The sequence below is a fragment of the Tursiops truncatus genome, chromosome 5, assembly GCF_011762595.2.
Source record: "Tursiops truncatus isolate mTurTru1 chromosome 5, mTurTru1.mat.Y, whole genome shotgun sequence".
In the NCBI taxonomy this organism is placed as follows: domain Eukaryota; kingdom Metazoa; phylum Chordata; class Mammalia; order Artiodactyla; family Delphinidae; genus Tursiops; species Tursiops truncatus.
The window spans coordinates 105,246,317-105,259,328 of NC_047038.1; the positions used below are offsets into that span (position 1 = coordinate 105,246,317).

The following is a 13,012-nucleotide window of genomic DNA, read 5'->3' on the forward strand; positions in this document are numbered from 1 at the left end:
TCAGAATGTGATCACATGAAGAATATTCTGATAAAAGCACATAAGATGGACTGGAATAGAGAGCTGAAGGGGCAGGAAGTTGTCCTCAGGATGGAGGCAAGAGTGGTTGAGGGGAATGGATGAGAGAGCACCGACTGCACAATATTGCAGAATTAGACTTGATCCGATATAAGTTGATCATGCATTGACTGTGGGGGACAATAAATGAGGAGGACCTGTAGAGGACACCAAGGTTTTGAACCTGAGGACTTAGAGGACATAGGGATATTCACAGATATAGGAACACTAAAGGGAGAAGCTGGTTTCAATGGAAAGATGATTCCTCTTTGAACATGCTGAATTAAAGATGCTGGAGGATGTCCAAGTGAAGTCATCTAGCAGTCAGCTGGAACGGTGGGAACAGAGATTAGGACAGTAGATAGGGGCAAGGAGGCAGAAATGTGGTTGTCTTTTTCACAGAGGAGTGGTTAATACGGATACAGTGCAATAGTAGAATTTTGGTTAGAAAAAACTTATGGAGAAAGAGACAGACAAATTGGTGATAATAGAGAGAAGTTGTAATGAGGGGAAGCAGATGAGGGAGGGGTACTCAACAATATTAACAATGACATGCTGGAAGACATAGACATAAATAAGAAAGCAGAACAAAGTGTTGGATTTGCCAGGTAGTGAGACAGACAATGAGGAAACCCAGAGACTTCAAGAAAATAGACCATCATGAACCATCAACTGTTGTGTGTCTTGCTGTGTTTCAAGAAGAGGCTATCAGCCTCTGATTAAGAGGCTTGAATTTGTTTTCAGGTTGCATGAGTTCAAGCCCCTGCTCTTTTAAAGAGTTAAAAGCTCCTGGCCAAGCAAGTCAAGTTCCTTTCCTCATATAAGGAGGCCTTATATAAGGCAAGATTTATCTTCCTCAACTGTAAAAATACAGGGTTTGTCCAGTGATCTTAGGTGCAATAACATTGAACATGATAATGTTCATTGTACTGAATGGACTGGACACCTGGATGTTCTACTTAGTTCATTACACTGCACAGATTCAAAAATAATCTTAGGAAAGAACTATATAACACAAAGGGAACCCATATGTATTTCTCATAGGTTAAACACATTTGATGTGTGCCGTCCTCTCATCTCTCTACTTGCTTTTATTCTCAAACCAAGGATTTTTTTCAAAAAGAAAAGAAAAAAAGCAGAGTACAGAGTACAAAGGCAAGAAATTCTAATTCACTGAAAAAAAAATAAATCACCTTTTAAAGAAGCTATAGAACTGCATATGTACTATGGAAACAAGTACAGACTTATGAAGATGGTACTAACATAACAACTACAAACAAACATTTCAGAATACAACAAGGAGGTAAATGCATATGTTCCTTCTCTATTCAAATATGTGGGAAAGGGCAAATATGCTCCAATCATCAGACAAACCTGGAGAATGTATACCTTAATAAATTAGATAAAGATGTTTGATGTTTCTCTTCTATAGTAAACTAAAGTGGTCATAAAATGCAAAATACTTTATCCAAAATGGACTACAGTTCTATAGGCTTATGCCAAGGAGGAGAATGGAGTCTGTTTCCCTCTCGGTCTTATTTAATTGTTTTTAATGACTAAAAGGCTAGTGATAGTACAGGCTGACTCTGGTACATTTATGGGGGGTGAGAGAAGGGATAAGAGTTTAGCCATTTGATTTTGTTTCTTAAGCAACTTTTATGTAATGTTTTTGTTGTTGCACACTGTGCACAATATCAATGTTTGTAAAATGCTGGTAGGGAACTGATCTCACAGCAAGATATTCTGAAGTCAGGTGGGGACAGAGGGCTGGCCTCTCACTACCCTCTCTGATCTGTACAACATTGGAAAGATGGGCTTAGCAGGTGCTGGGCTTTAGCCATATTGGGGGCTATAAATTAGGGTTAGTAGGCCATCACAAATCATGCAGACAGTTGAATTTTTAAGAAAGAAGAAAGCATTATAACAAGTTTCTCAACCTCAGAAATATTGATATTTAAGCCAGAGAAATGTTATCTTATGGAAAGGGGAAAAAGGTTATCCTGTGTATAGTAAGATGTTTAGCATCATCCTTGGCTTCTATACACTATTGTTTTCTAACCAAAGTTCTACTATCACACCGTATCCATGTTAACCACTCCTCTGTGAAAAAGACAACCACACTTCTGCCTTCTTGCCCCTATCTACTGTCCTAATCTTTAATCCTACCATTCCAACTGACTGCTAGATGACTTCACTTGGACATCCTCCAGCATCTTTAATTCAGCATGTTCAAAGAGGAATCATCTTTTCATTAAAACCAGCTTCTCCCTTTAGTGTTCCTATATCTGTGAATATCCCTATGTCCTCTAAGTCCTCAGGTTCAAAACCTTGGTGTCCTCTACAGGTCCTCCTCATTTATTGTCCCCCACAGTCAATGCATGATCAACTTATATCGGATCAAGTCTAATTCTGCAATATTGTGCAGTCGGTGCTCTCTCATCCATTCCCCTCAACCACTCTTGCCTCCATCCTGAGGACAACTTCCTGCCCCTTCAGCTCTCTATTCCAGTCCATCTTATGTGCTTTTATCAGAATATTCTTCATGTGATCACATTCTGACCATGGTACCTGCTTGTTCAAAATCCATCAGATGTTCCCAATTTCATCCTGGGTTTTGTACAAATGCATCTCAGCTCTTCTGACACCAAGCAAATAAAACTGCTTGTCAATCTCCAAACATGTCCCATGGATTTCAGCCTCTCTACCCTGACTTGTGCAGACACAAAGACCATTGAAATTTCCCTATTCATCAACCTCTACTGCAAATAGTACCTCATTCACAAACCCCTTCTTAATTCCCCCCAATCATGACAACCAAAATGCTTTAGACATCTAAACATGCTCCTGGCTAAGAATCACTGAAATATACAAATAAACACACAGATGATCACTTGAAATTTTCCTTTTATCAAATCATTTTGCAAAAAAAATATTAATCACTTTTTCTTACAAAGAAAGGTTTTCATAAACTGTGGAAATCCAAATTTCTCAATATTTGCCATACTGGAGAAAGGCTTTCTGTGTTTAGTCACTAAGTGGAAGCAATAATGCTGGCAGATTTCCCTTTCCCAATATCATCAAGAGATTCATGCAGATTGTTCCATAACAAAACCCAGACATTTTGTTAAGTTTCAAAATACGCTCCCTTAACATTGGATGTCTGTTATCAAAAGAACCCAAATTCTACATATGACTTGAACTGTGGGACAAGAGTTATGAGAGAAGGGTTGTAAAGATAAATCTTATTAATTTTACTTAAGTCTACAGAGTGGTTGCTGAAGAAATAAACTTGCACAATTCTTTCCAAAGAACAGGACAAAGTCATTAAGTAGCTAATCATTTTATATTTTTAGTTCTTCAGAAGACAGCCTTACATCTCTGCATGGGATTGGGATTCACAGAAATTATGGATGACTGACACTTATTCCTTTTCTGTCTTATAATAATCATTCTTTGGATTCATTCTCAAAACAAACAAAAAACAAAAAAAACCCAATCAAAAATAGAAACTAGGAGAATTTGAGGGGATTGGTTCAAGATGGCGGAGTAGAAGGATGTGTGCTCACTCCCACTTCTGAGAGAAATGGAATCACAACTAACTGCTAAACAATCATCGACAGGAAGACACTGGAACTCACCAAAAAAGATATCCCACATCCAAAGACAAAGAAGAAGCCACAATGAGATGGTAGGAGGGGCGCAATCACAATAAAATCAAATCCCATAACTGCTGGGTGGGTGACTCACAAACTGGGGAACTTATACCACAAAAGTCCACCCACTAGAGTGAAGGTTCTGAGCCCCACGTCAGGCCTCCCAAGCTGGGGGTCCCGCAACAGGAGGAGGAAATCCTAGAGAATCAGACTTTGAAAGCTAGCGGATTGAAAGACTTCGACAGGACTGGGGGAAACAGAGACTCCACTCTTGGTGGGCACACACAAAGTAGCATGCACATCAGGACCCAGGGAAAGGAGCAGTGACCCCATAGGAGACTGAACCAGACTTACCTGCTAGAGTTAGAGAGTCTCCTGCAGAGGCAGGGGGGTGGCTCCTTGAGGACAAGGACACTGGCAGCAGAAGTTCTGGGAAGTACTCCTTGGTGTGAGCCTTCCCAGAGTCTGCCATTGGCCCCACCAAAGAGGCAGGTAGACTCCAGTGTTGGGTTGCCTCAGGCCAAACAACCAAGAGGGAGGAAACCCAGGCCCACCCATCAGCAGACAAGCAGATTAAGGTTTTACTGAGCTCTGCACACACCAATCCCTCCCATCATGAAACTTGCACAAGCCAATTAGATAGCTTCATCCATCGGAGGGCAGAGAGCAGAAGCAAGAAGAACTACAATCCTGCAACCTGTGGAACAAAAACCACATTCACAGAAAAACAGACAAGATGAAAAGGCAGAGGGCTATATACCAGATGAAGGAACAAGATACAACACCAGAAAAACAACTAAATGAAGTGGAGATAGGAAACCTTCCAGAAAAAGAATTCAGAATAATGATAGTGAAGATAATCCAGGACCTTGGAAAAAGAATGGGACAAAGATCGAGAAGATGCAAGAAATGTTTAACAAAGACCTAGAAGAATTAAAGAACAAACGCCTAGAACACTTAAAGAACAAACAGAGGTGAACAATATAATAACTGAAATGAAAAATATACTAGAAGGAATCAATAGCAGAATAACTGAGGCAGAAAAATGGATAAGTGACCTAGAAGACAAAATGGTGGAATTCACTGCAACAGAACAGAATAAAGAAAAAAGAATGAAAAGAAATGAAGACAGCAAAAGAGACCTCTGGGACAACATTAAATGTAACAACATTCACATTATACGGGTCCCAGAACGAGAAGAAAGAGAGAAAAGACCCGAGAAAATATTTGAAGAGATTATAGTAGAAAACTTCTCTAACATGGGAAAGGAAATAGCCACCCAAGACCAGGAAACACAGAGAGTCCCAGGCAGGGTAAACCCAAGGAGGAACACACCAAGGCAAACAGTAATCAAATTGGCAAAAAATAAAGACAAAGAAAAATTATTGAAAGCAACAAGGGAAACACAAAAAAATAACATAAAAGGGAACTCCCATAAGGTTAACAGCTGATTTCTCAGTGGAAATTCTACAAGCCAGAAGGGAGTGGCATGATATATTTACAGTGATGAAAGGGAAAAACCTACAAACAAGATTACTCTACAAGGATCTCATTCAGATTCAATGGAGAACTCAAAAGCTTTACAGACAAGCAAAAGCTAAGAGAATTCAGCACCACCACGCCAGCTCAGCAACAAATGCTAAAGGAACTTCTCTAAGTGGGAAACACAGAGAAGAAAAGGACCTACAAAAACAAACCCATAACAATTAAGAAAATGGTAATAGGAACATACTTACTGATAATCACCTTAAACGTGAATGGATTAAATGATCCAACCAAAAGACACAGGCTCGCTGAATGGATATAAAAACCGAATCCATATATATGTTGTCTACAAGTAGAGACCCACTTCAGACCTAGGGACACATGCAGACTGAAAGTGAGGGGATGGAAAAAGATATTCCATGCAAATGGAAAGCAAAAAAAAAAAGCTGGAGTAGCAATACTCATATCAGATAAAATAGACTTTAAAACAAAGAATGTTAAAAAGACAAAGAAGGCCACTACATAATGATCAAGGGATCAATCCAAGAAGACGATACAACAATTATAAATATATATGCACCCAACATAGGAACACCTCAATACATAAGGGAACTGTTAACAGCTATTAAAGAGGAAATCGACAGTAACACAATAATAGTGGGGGACTTTAACACACTTACCCCAATGGACAGATAATCCAAACAGAAAATTAATAAGGAAACACAAACTTTAAATGACACCCTAGACCAGATAGTGTTAATTGATATTTATGGGACATTCCATCCAAAAACAACAGATTACACTTTCTTCTCAAGTGCACATGGAATATTCTCCAGGATAGATCACATCTTGGGTCACAAATCAAGTCTCAGTAAATTTAAGAAAATTGAATTAATATCAAACATCTTTTCTGACCACAATGCTATGAGATTAGAAATCAATTACAGGGGAAAAAAACGTAAAAAATACAAACACATGGAGGCTAAAAAATACTTAACTAAATAATCAAGAAATCACTGAAGAAATCAAGAGGAGATCAAAACATACATAGAGACAAATTACAATGATAACACGATGATCCAAAACCTATGGGATGAAGCAAAAGCAGTTCTAAGAGGAAAGTTTATAGCAATACAACCTACTTCAAGAAATGAGAAAAATCCCAAATACACAATATAACCTTACACCTAAAGGAACGAGAGAAAGAACAAACAAAACCCAAAGTTAGTAGAAGGAAAGAACGCATAAAGATCAGAGCAGAAATAAATGAAATAGAAACAAAGAAAATAGCAAAGATCAATAAAACTAAAAGCTGATTCTTTGAGAAGGTAAACAAAATTGATAAACCATTAGCCCGACTCATCAAGAAAAAGAGGGAGAGGGCACAAATTAGAAATGAAACAGGAGAAGTCACAACAGACACCGCAGAAATACAAAGCACCATGAGAGACTACTACAAGCAACTCTATGCCAATAAAATGGATAACCTGGAAGAAATGGACAAATTCTTAGAAAGGTACAACCTTCCAAGACTGAACAAGGAAGAAATAGAAAACATGAACAGACCAATCACAAGTAATAAAATTGAAAGTGTGATTAAAAGTCTTCCAACAAACAAAAGTCCAGGACCAGATGGCTTCACAGGTGAATTCTATCAAACATTTAGAGAAGAGCTAACACCCATCCTTCTCAAATGCTTCCAAAAACATTGCAGAGGAAGGAACACTCCCAAACTCATTCTACGAGGCCACCATCACCCTGATACTGAAACCAGACAAAGCTACTACAAAAAGGAAAATTACAGACCAATAACACTGATGAATATAGATGCAAAAATCGTCCTCAAAATACTAGTAAACACAATCCAACAACACAAGGATCATACTCTATGATCATGTGGGATTTATCCCAGGGATGCAAGGATTCTTCAATATACGCAAATTAATCAATGTGATATAACATATTAACAAATTGAAGAATAAAAACCATATGATCATCTCAATAGATGCAGAAAAAGCTTTTGACAAAATTCAACACCCATTTATGATAAAAAAAAAAAACTCTCCAGAAAGTGGGCATAGAGGGAAGCCGCCTCAACATAATAAAGGCCATAAATGACAAACCGACAGCAAACATCATTCTCAATGGTGAAAAACTGAAAGCACTTCCTCCAATATTAGGAGCAAGACAAGGATGTCCACTGTCACCACTATTATTCAACATAGTTTTGGAAGTCCTAGCCACAGCAATCAGAGAAGAAAAAGAAATAAAAGGAATACAAATTGGAAAAGAAGAAGTAGAAGTGTCACTGTTTGCAGATGACATAATACTATACATAGATAATCCTAAAGATGCCACCAGAAAACTACTAGAGCTAATAAATGAATTTGGTAATGTTGCAGGATACAAAATTAATGCACAGAAATCTCTTGCATTCCTATACATTAATGATGAAAAATCTGAAAGAAAAATTAAGGAAACACTCCCCTTTACCACTGCAAAAAAATAATAATATACCTAGGAATAAACCTACCTAGGGAGACAAAAGACCTGTATGCAGAAAACTACAAGACATTGTTGAAAGAAATTAAAGATGATACAAACAGATGAAGAGATATACCATGTTCTTGGATTGGAAGAATCAATATTGTGAAAATGACTATACTACCCAAAGCAATCTACAGATTCAATGCAATTCCTATCAAATTACCAATGGCATTTTTTACAGAACTAGAACAACAATCTTAAAATTTGTATTGAGACAAAAAAGACCTCAAATAGCCAAAGCAGTCTTGAGGGAATAAAACGGAGCTGAAGGAATCAGACTTCCTGACTTCAGACTATACTACAGAGCTACAGTAATCAAGACAATATGGTACTGGCACAAAAACAGAAATATAGATCAATGGAACAGGATAGAAAGCCCAGAGATAAACCCATGCACCTATGGTCAACTTATCTATGATGAATGAGGCAAGGATATACAATGGAGAAAAGACAGTCTCTTCAACAAGTGGTGCTGGGAAAACTGGACAGCTACATGTAAAAGGCTGAAATTACAACACTCCCTAACACCATATGCAAAAATAAACTCAAAATGGATTAAAGACCTAAATGTAAGACCGGACAATATAAAACTCTTAGAGGAAAACATGGAAAAAACACTCTTTGACATAAATCAAAGAAAGATCTGTTTTGATCCACCCCCTAGAGTAATGGAAATAAAAACAAAAATAAACAAATGAAACTTAAAAGCTTTTGCACAGCAAACGAAATTACAAATAAGACAAAAAGACAACCCTCAGAATGGGAGAAAAATATTTGCAAACGTATCAACAGACAAAGGATAGTTCTCCAAAATATATAGACAGCTCATGCAGCTCAATATTTAAAAAACGAACATCCCAAACAAAAAAACCATATTTGCACAATAGTTGATGCATAGAAAATTCTGACTCTGAAAAGAGGAAGTCAACCAAACTGGAAAAACTAGAAGATTCAACTCAGACTACTTCTTCTCAAGGTGGTCAGCTTTGACAAGTTGTGCTAGTACCATTATTAATCCTTAGACTATAGCTATATCCAAACCCAGATGCATCATGTCACTTTGGCCATAATTTTGGCCAAAACCATCAGTACCTGTCTTTCTTTACAATGAAATGATTTTGTGCACTTAAAAGAGTTTACTATTCAGATTTCTTCTCCTTAGAAACAGACCAGCTGATTGGAGAAAACTTCTGCTGATAAGAATGAAATGCATCCCAAGCTAAAAAAGCGAAAACTGTGGTCTTCACCATATGACATTGTTCAAACTTGATTTTTATTTCCCTGTACAAAGACTTCGTATATGCTTTTTTTTCACAGAATGTTAGGATTTTATTCAGGTTTTTAAAATTTGGATAAATAATGGTAATATTGAAAACTCTAACATGGTGATGTTCATTGGCTATTTTTTTGCTTTATTCTTGATTATCATATAACTAATGAGATTCAAATAGCTAGTGGTATTTCCACTATAATTTTCATCTTTTTTTGCGGGGGGGTGGGAGGGTGCACCACATGGCTTGCAGGATCTTAGTTCCCTGACCAGGGATTGAACCCTCACCCTCGGCAGTGAAAGTGCAGAGTCCTAATGATGCCGAAAGCTCGGCCTCTGTGCACCACTGCAGGAACGAATCTCAGAGACAGAGTTTTGGGTGAAGAAAAAGAATAGCTTTATTGCTTTGCCAGGCAAAGGGGGACACAGAGGGCTCCTGCCCTCGAAAACTATGTGTCCCTTAATGTTTTTTATTGAAGTAGAGTTGATTTACAATGTTGTGTTAGTTTCAGGTGTACAGCACAGTGATTCATTATATAAGTATATTCTTTTTCAGACTCTTTAAGGAGTTTTTTTTTAAATCAAGTCTTAATTTGTAGCAGGCTCACTGATGAACCCTGAAAGTAAAGGAACCAAAACTGGCAAAGATGCCTTATGTTGTGGAGTGAATTCACAGTTCATGCCCTTAAGGTTTTTTCCAGAGGTTTTTGGAAATGCCTTATGATTACAACAGAACTTTACTCTTTCTATCTTTTTATACCCTGTCCCCATCTGGCTAGATGTCCCACAGCTTTCAAAGCATCCTGATAATTTTTTTTTTATATAATACTACATATTTTTATTGGGATCTTTCAGTGTACTAGGATTTGTTTAGAGCTCTTGGGTTTTTATTGTTTTGGTTAGAATTTTACTTTTATGAGGTGTTAGGGCAGAAGGGGGGTGTGTTTTATTTTTATTTTGTTTTTATTTTGATTGCCACACACTCTTCTAACCCTTCCCCTTGTGTTGACCCCTCTGAAAAGATAATAATCTCACTTCCTACATCGTAAGAGAAATTCTTAACAGGTCAAGAATCATAATCAGGTTTAGACAGTTATTTTAGCCTTCCTTTTCTATCCCACTGACATTAAACCCAAGATGAGTTGAAATGTGATATGTTCCATGCGTTCTTTTCAAATATCTTTGAAATAGGCACATGGTTTCAGTTTTGTGCTGGAATAGTCTGTTCCAAAGAATTGCAGTTTTCTGATCCTCCTTAATTATTAGCATTGTATTTCTAGAAAGTACACCAAAGAAAGCTTTTCACTGGATACAACCTTAAATAACTAAATTTAACCTTAAAGTAGATGACCTGAATCATATATAAGAAATATTAAAATCTTCCTCCCAAGACCCATGGAAGAAGAAAGGGACAAGGACTAAATACAATAAAAAATATTTTCAAAACCATTTGCTTTTGATCCAAATTGGGATCTACTTTCTTTTCTGACTTTGAATAGAGAAAAGGACTAATTTAATTGTGTAATCTCCTACCATACCCTTGTGGTTGTATCTGAACCAGTATGACATGTAAAAAGTCTCAAAGGAGAGCAAAACAGTCAGGAAATGCTGTTAGTTCATACAAATGACATCAGGAATTATGTCGAACCACATATGGCTTGATAGTCTTTTTCCTTGAGCTATAAAGATTGCACTGACAAGAGTAAAAAGACAATACAATCTTCTTTCACTTTTTGGCAAACTTCAGGCTGGAAGTTTTATTTGCCATGTACCAGCTTTATTCCTCTTCCAAAGGTGAAATGAGGGGTCTTGGGGAGAATTTTGATTCTCTGCTCTTCCTCTCTAGTAAAATTACTCCTTTGTTGTAATTTTTTCCAGAACTGATAAATTCTATAAAATTTTTTTCAAATAATGATGACCAAGTAGTTTCCTCTTTCCCTTGTTTCTCGTAATCTTCAAAGTAGAAAGAAATTCCGTAAGTAGAGCCAGAATTGCTATTCCTAAACAAGTCATCCCATAGAAACCAAGTTACAATCTTAGTCTTGTACCTAAGGAGATGCCTGATCTTAAGCAAGTTATCACGTGTAATATAGGAAAAAATAACCTTTTTCCCAAAAAATGTTGTTGGAAGTTTAAATGATAGGATAATCTCAGTGAATGCTCGTTTCCTACCTGTCTGTCAGCTTTCAATCAATAATCTTGAGTTACATTGGCTTGGTTCATCTATGAATCACAAACTATTTTTCATCTAAAGAATAGTCAAATCCAGCAATTCCACTTCTGGATATATATCCAGAAAAAATTCAAACACTAATTCGAAAAGATACATGGACCTCAATGTTCATTAGCAGTACTATTTACAATAGACAAGATATGGTAACAACCCAAGTGTCCATCAACAGACAAATGGATAAAGAAGATGTGGTAAATATATACGAAGGAATATTACTCAGCCATTAAAAAGAATGAAATTCTACCATTTGCAGCAATGTGGATGGACCTAGAGAATATTATGCTTAGTGAAATAAATTTGACAGAGAAAGACCAATACTGTAGGATATCACTTATACATGGAATCTAAAAAATAGTACAAATGAAGGTATATAGCAAAACAGAAACAGACTCACAGATACAGAAAACATGGATGAAGATGCAAAAAAAATACTACAGAAGTAGAATCACTGTCGTGTGAAAATCTACACTTTTAATCAAACCAGGTACCTGAGGATTAATAAAGAATCTTTACTACCTGTAGCAAAGAATGTTTCATTCTCAGGGGCAAATACAGAAGCCTGGTACCCTCCGGGTTATGGAAATATTTATGCCGGTTTCTACAACTCTGGTTTGCTTTATACCTTTATAGGAGAAGGCAAAGGGTATATTTTTGAGTCCAACATAGATAATCTGGGTACCACAGTGGATCTTTATATTCTTAATCATCTAACAAACCCACCCAATGGAAAACCTTGTCAATTTGTCATGGAAGTCACAAATAAAACACATGCAGATGTAAAGGGTGGGACACTCACTCAGTATGAAGGCAAATTGAGACTGATGGAAATTGCTCAAGTGCCAAAAGCATATGCTGATGAGTATAAATCTGTATCAAAATTCAAAATATTTAATACAAACAACCTATGGATCTCTCTTACAGCAGTTAAAAGACTGCAGGAGCAGAATGCTATTGACATGGAAATCATTGTAAATCCAAAGACTTTGGATGGAGGCCTGAATGTCATTCAGTTGGAAACTGCAGTAGGGGCTGCCATTAAAAACTTTGAGAACTCTCTAGGTATTAATGTTCCTAGGAGCCGTTTTCTGCCTGTCAAAACCACATCAGATCTCTTGCTTTTGATGTCAAACCTTTATAGTCTTAATGCAGGATCTCTGACAATGAGTGAAAAGCGGGAATTTCCTACAGTGCCCTTGGTTAAATTAGGCGGTCCTTTTACGAAGGTTCAGGATTATCTAAGGAGATTTGAAAGCATACCAGATATGCTTGAATTGGATCACCTCACAGTTTCAGGAGATATAACATTTGACAAGAATGTTTTATTACAGGGAACAGTTATAATCATCGCAAATCATGGTGACTGAATTGACATCCCACCTGGAGCAGTATTAGAGAACAAGATTGTATCTGGGAACCTTCATACCTTGGATCACTGAATGAAAAATATTGTGCACATTTTATACTAATTATGGGTTAAACAATTTCTTACAATGAAGTGTTCTCTAGGGTTATAAAATGCGCAGGTACTTTATTATGTTACTGTACCATGCAGTGCTAATTTTTAAGTTGAGTTTTCTGCAGTATGCTTTTAGTCTATGAAAAGCACAGGTGGAAGCAGTACTTTTCTTTTTGAAGAAGATCCTGAAAGTTAAATTCATCTTAAAGTGCAATATTGTTTAAGCTTAAAACTGGTGTAGCTCTGCTGGAAAATCTTTAACAGAGGCCTCAATAATGGTCACTTTGAACTGCTTGTGATTTTAAAAATAA

General features: G+C 37.0%; 1 pseudogene; it reads left to right on the top strand.

The window, feature by feature from the left end:
• The first annotated feature begins 346 nt into the window (after positions 1 to 346).
• On the top strand, positions 347 to 12,681 carry LOC141278661 (UTP--glucose-1-phosphate uridylyltransferase pseudogene; annotated as a pseudogene).
• Positions 12,682 to 13,012: the final 331 nt, after the last annotated feature.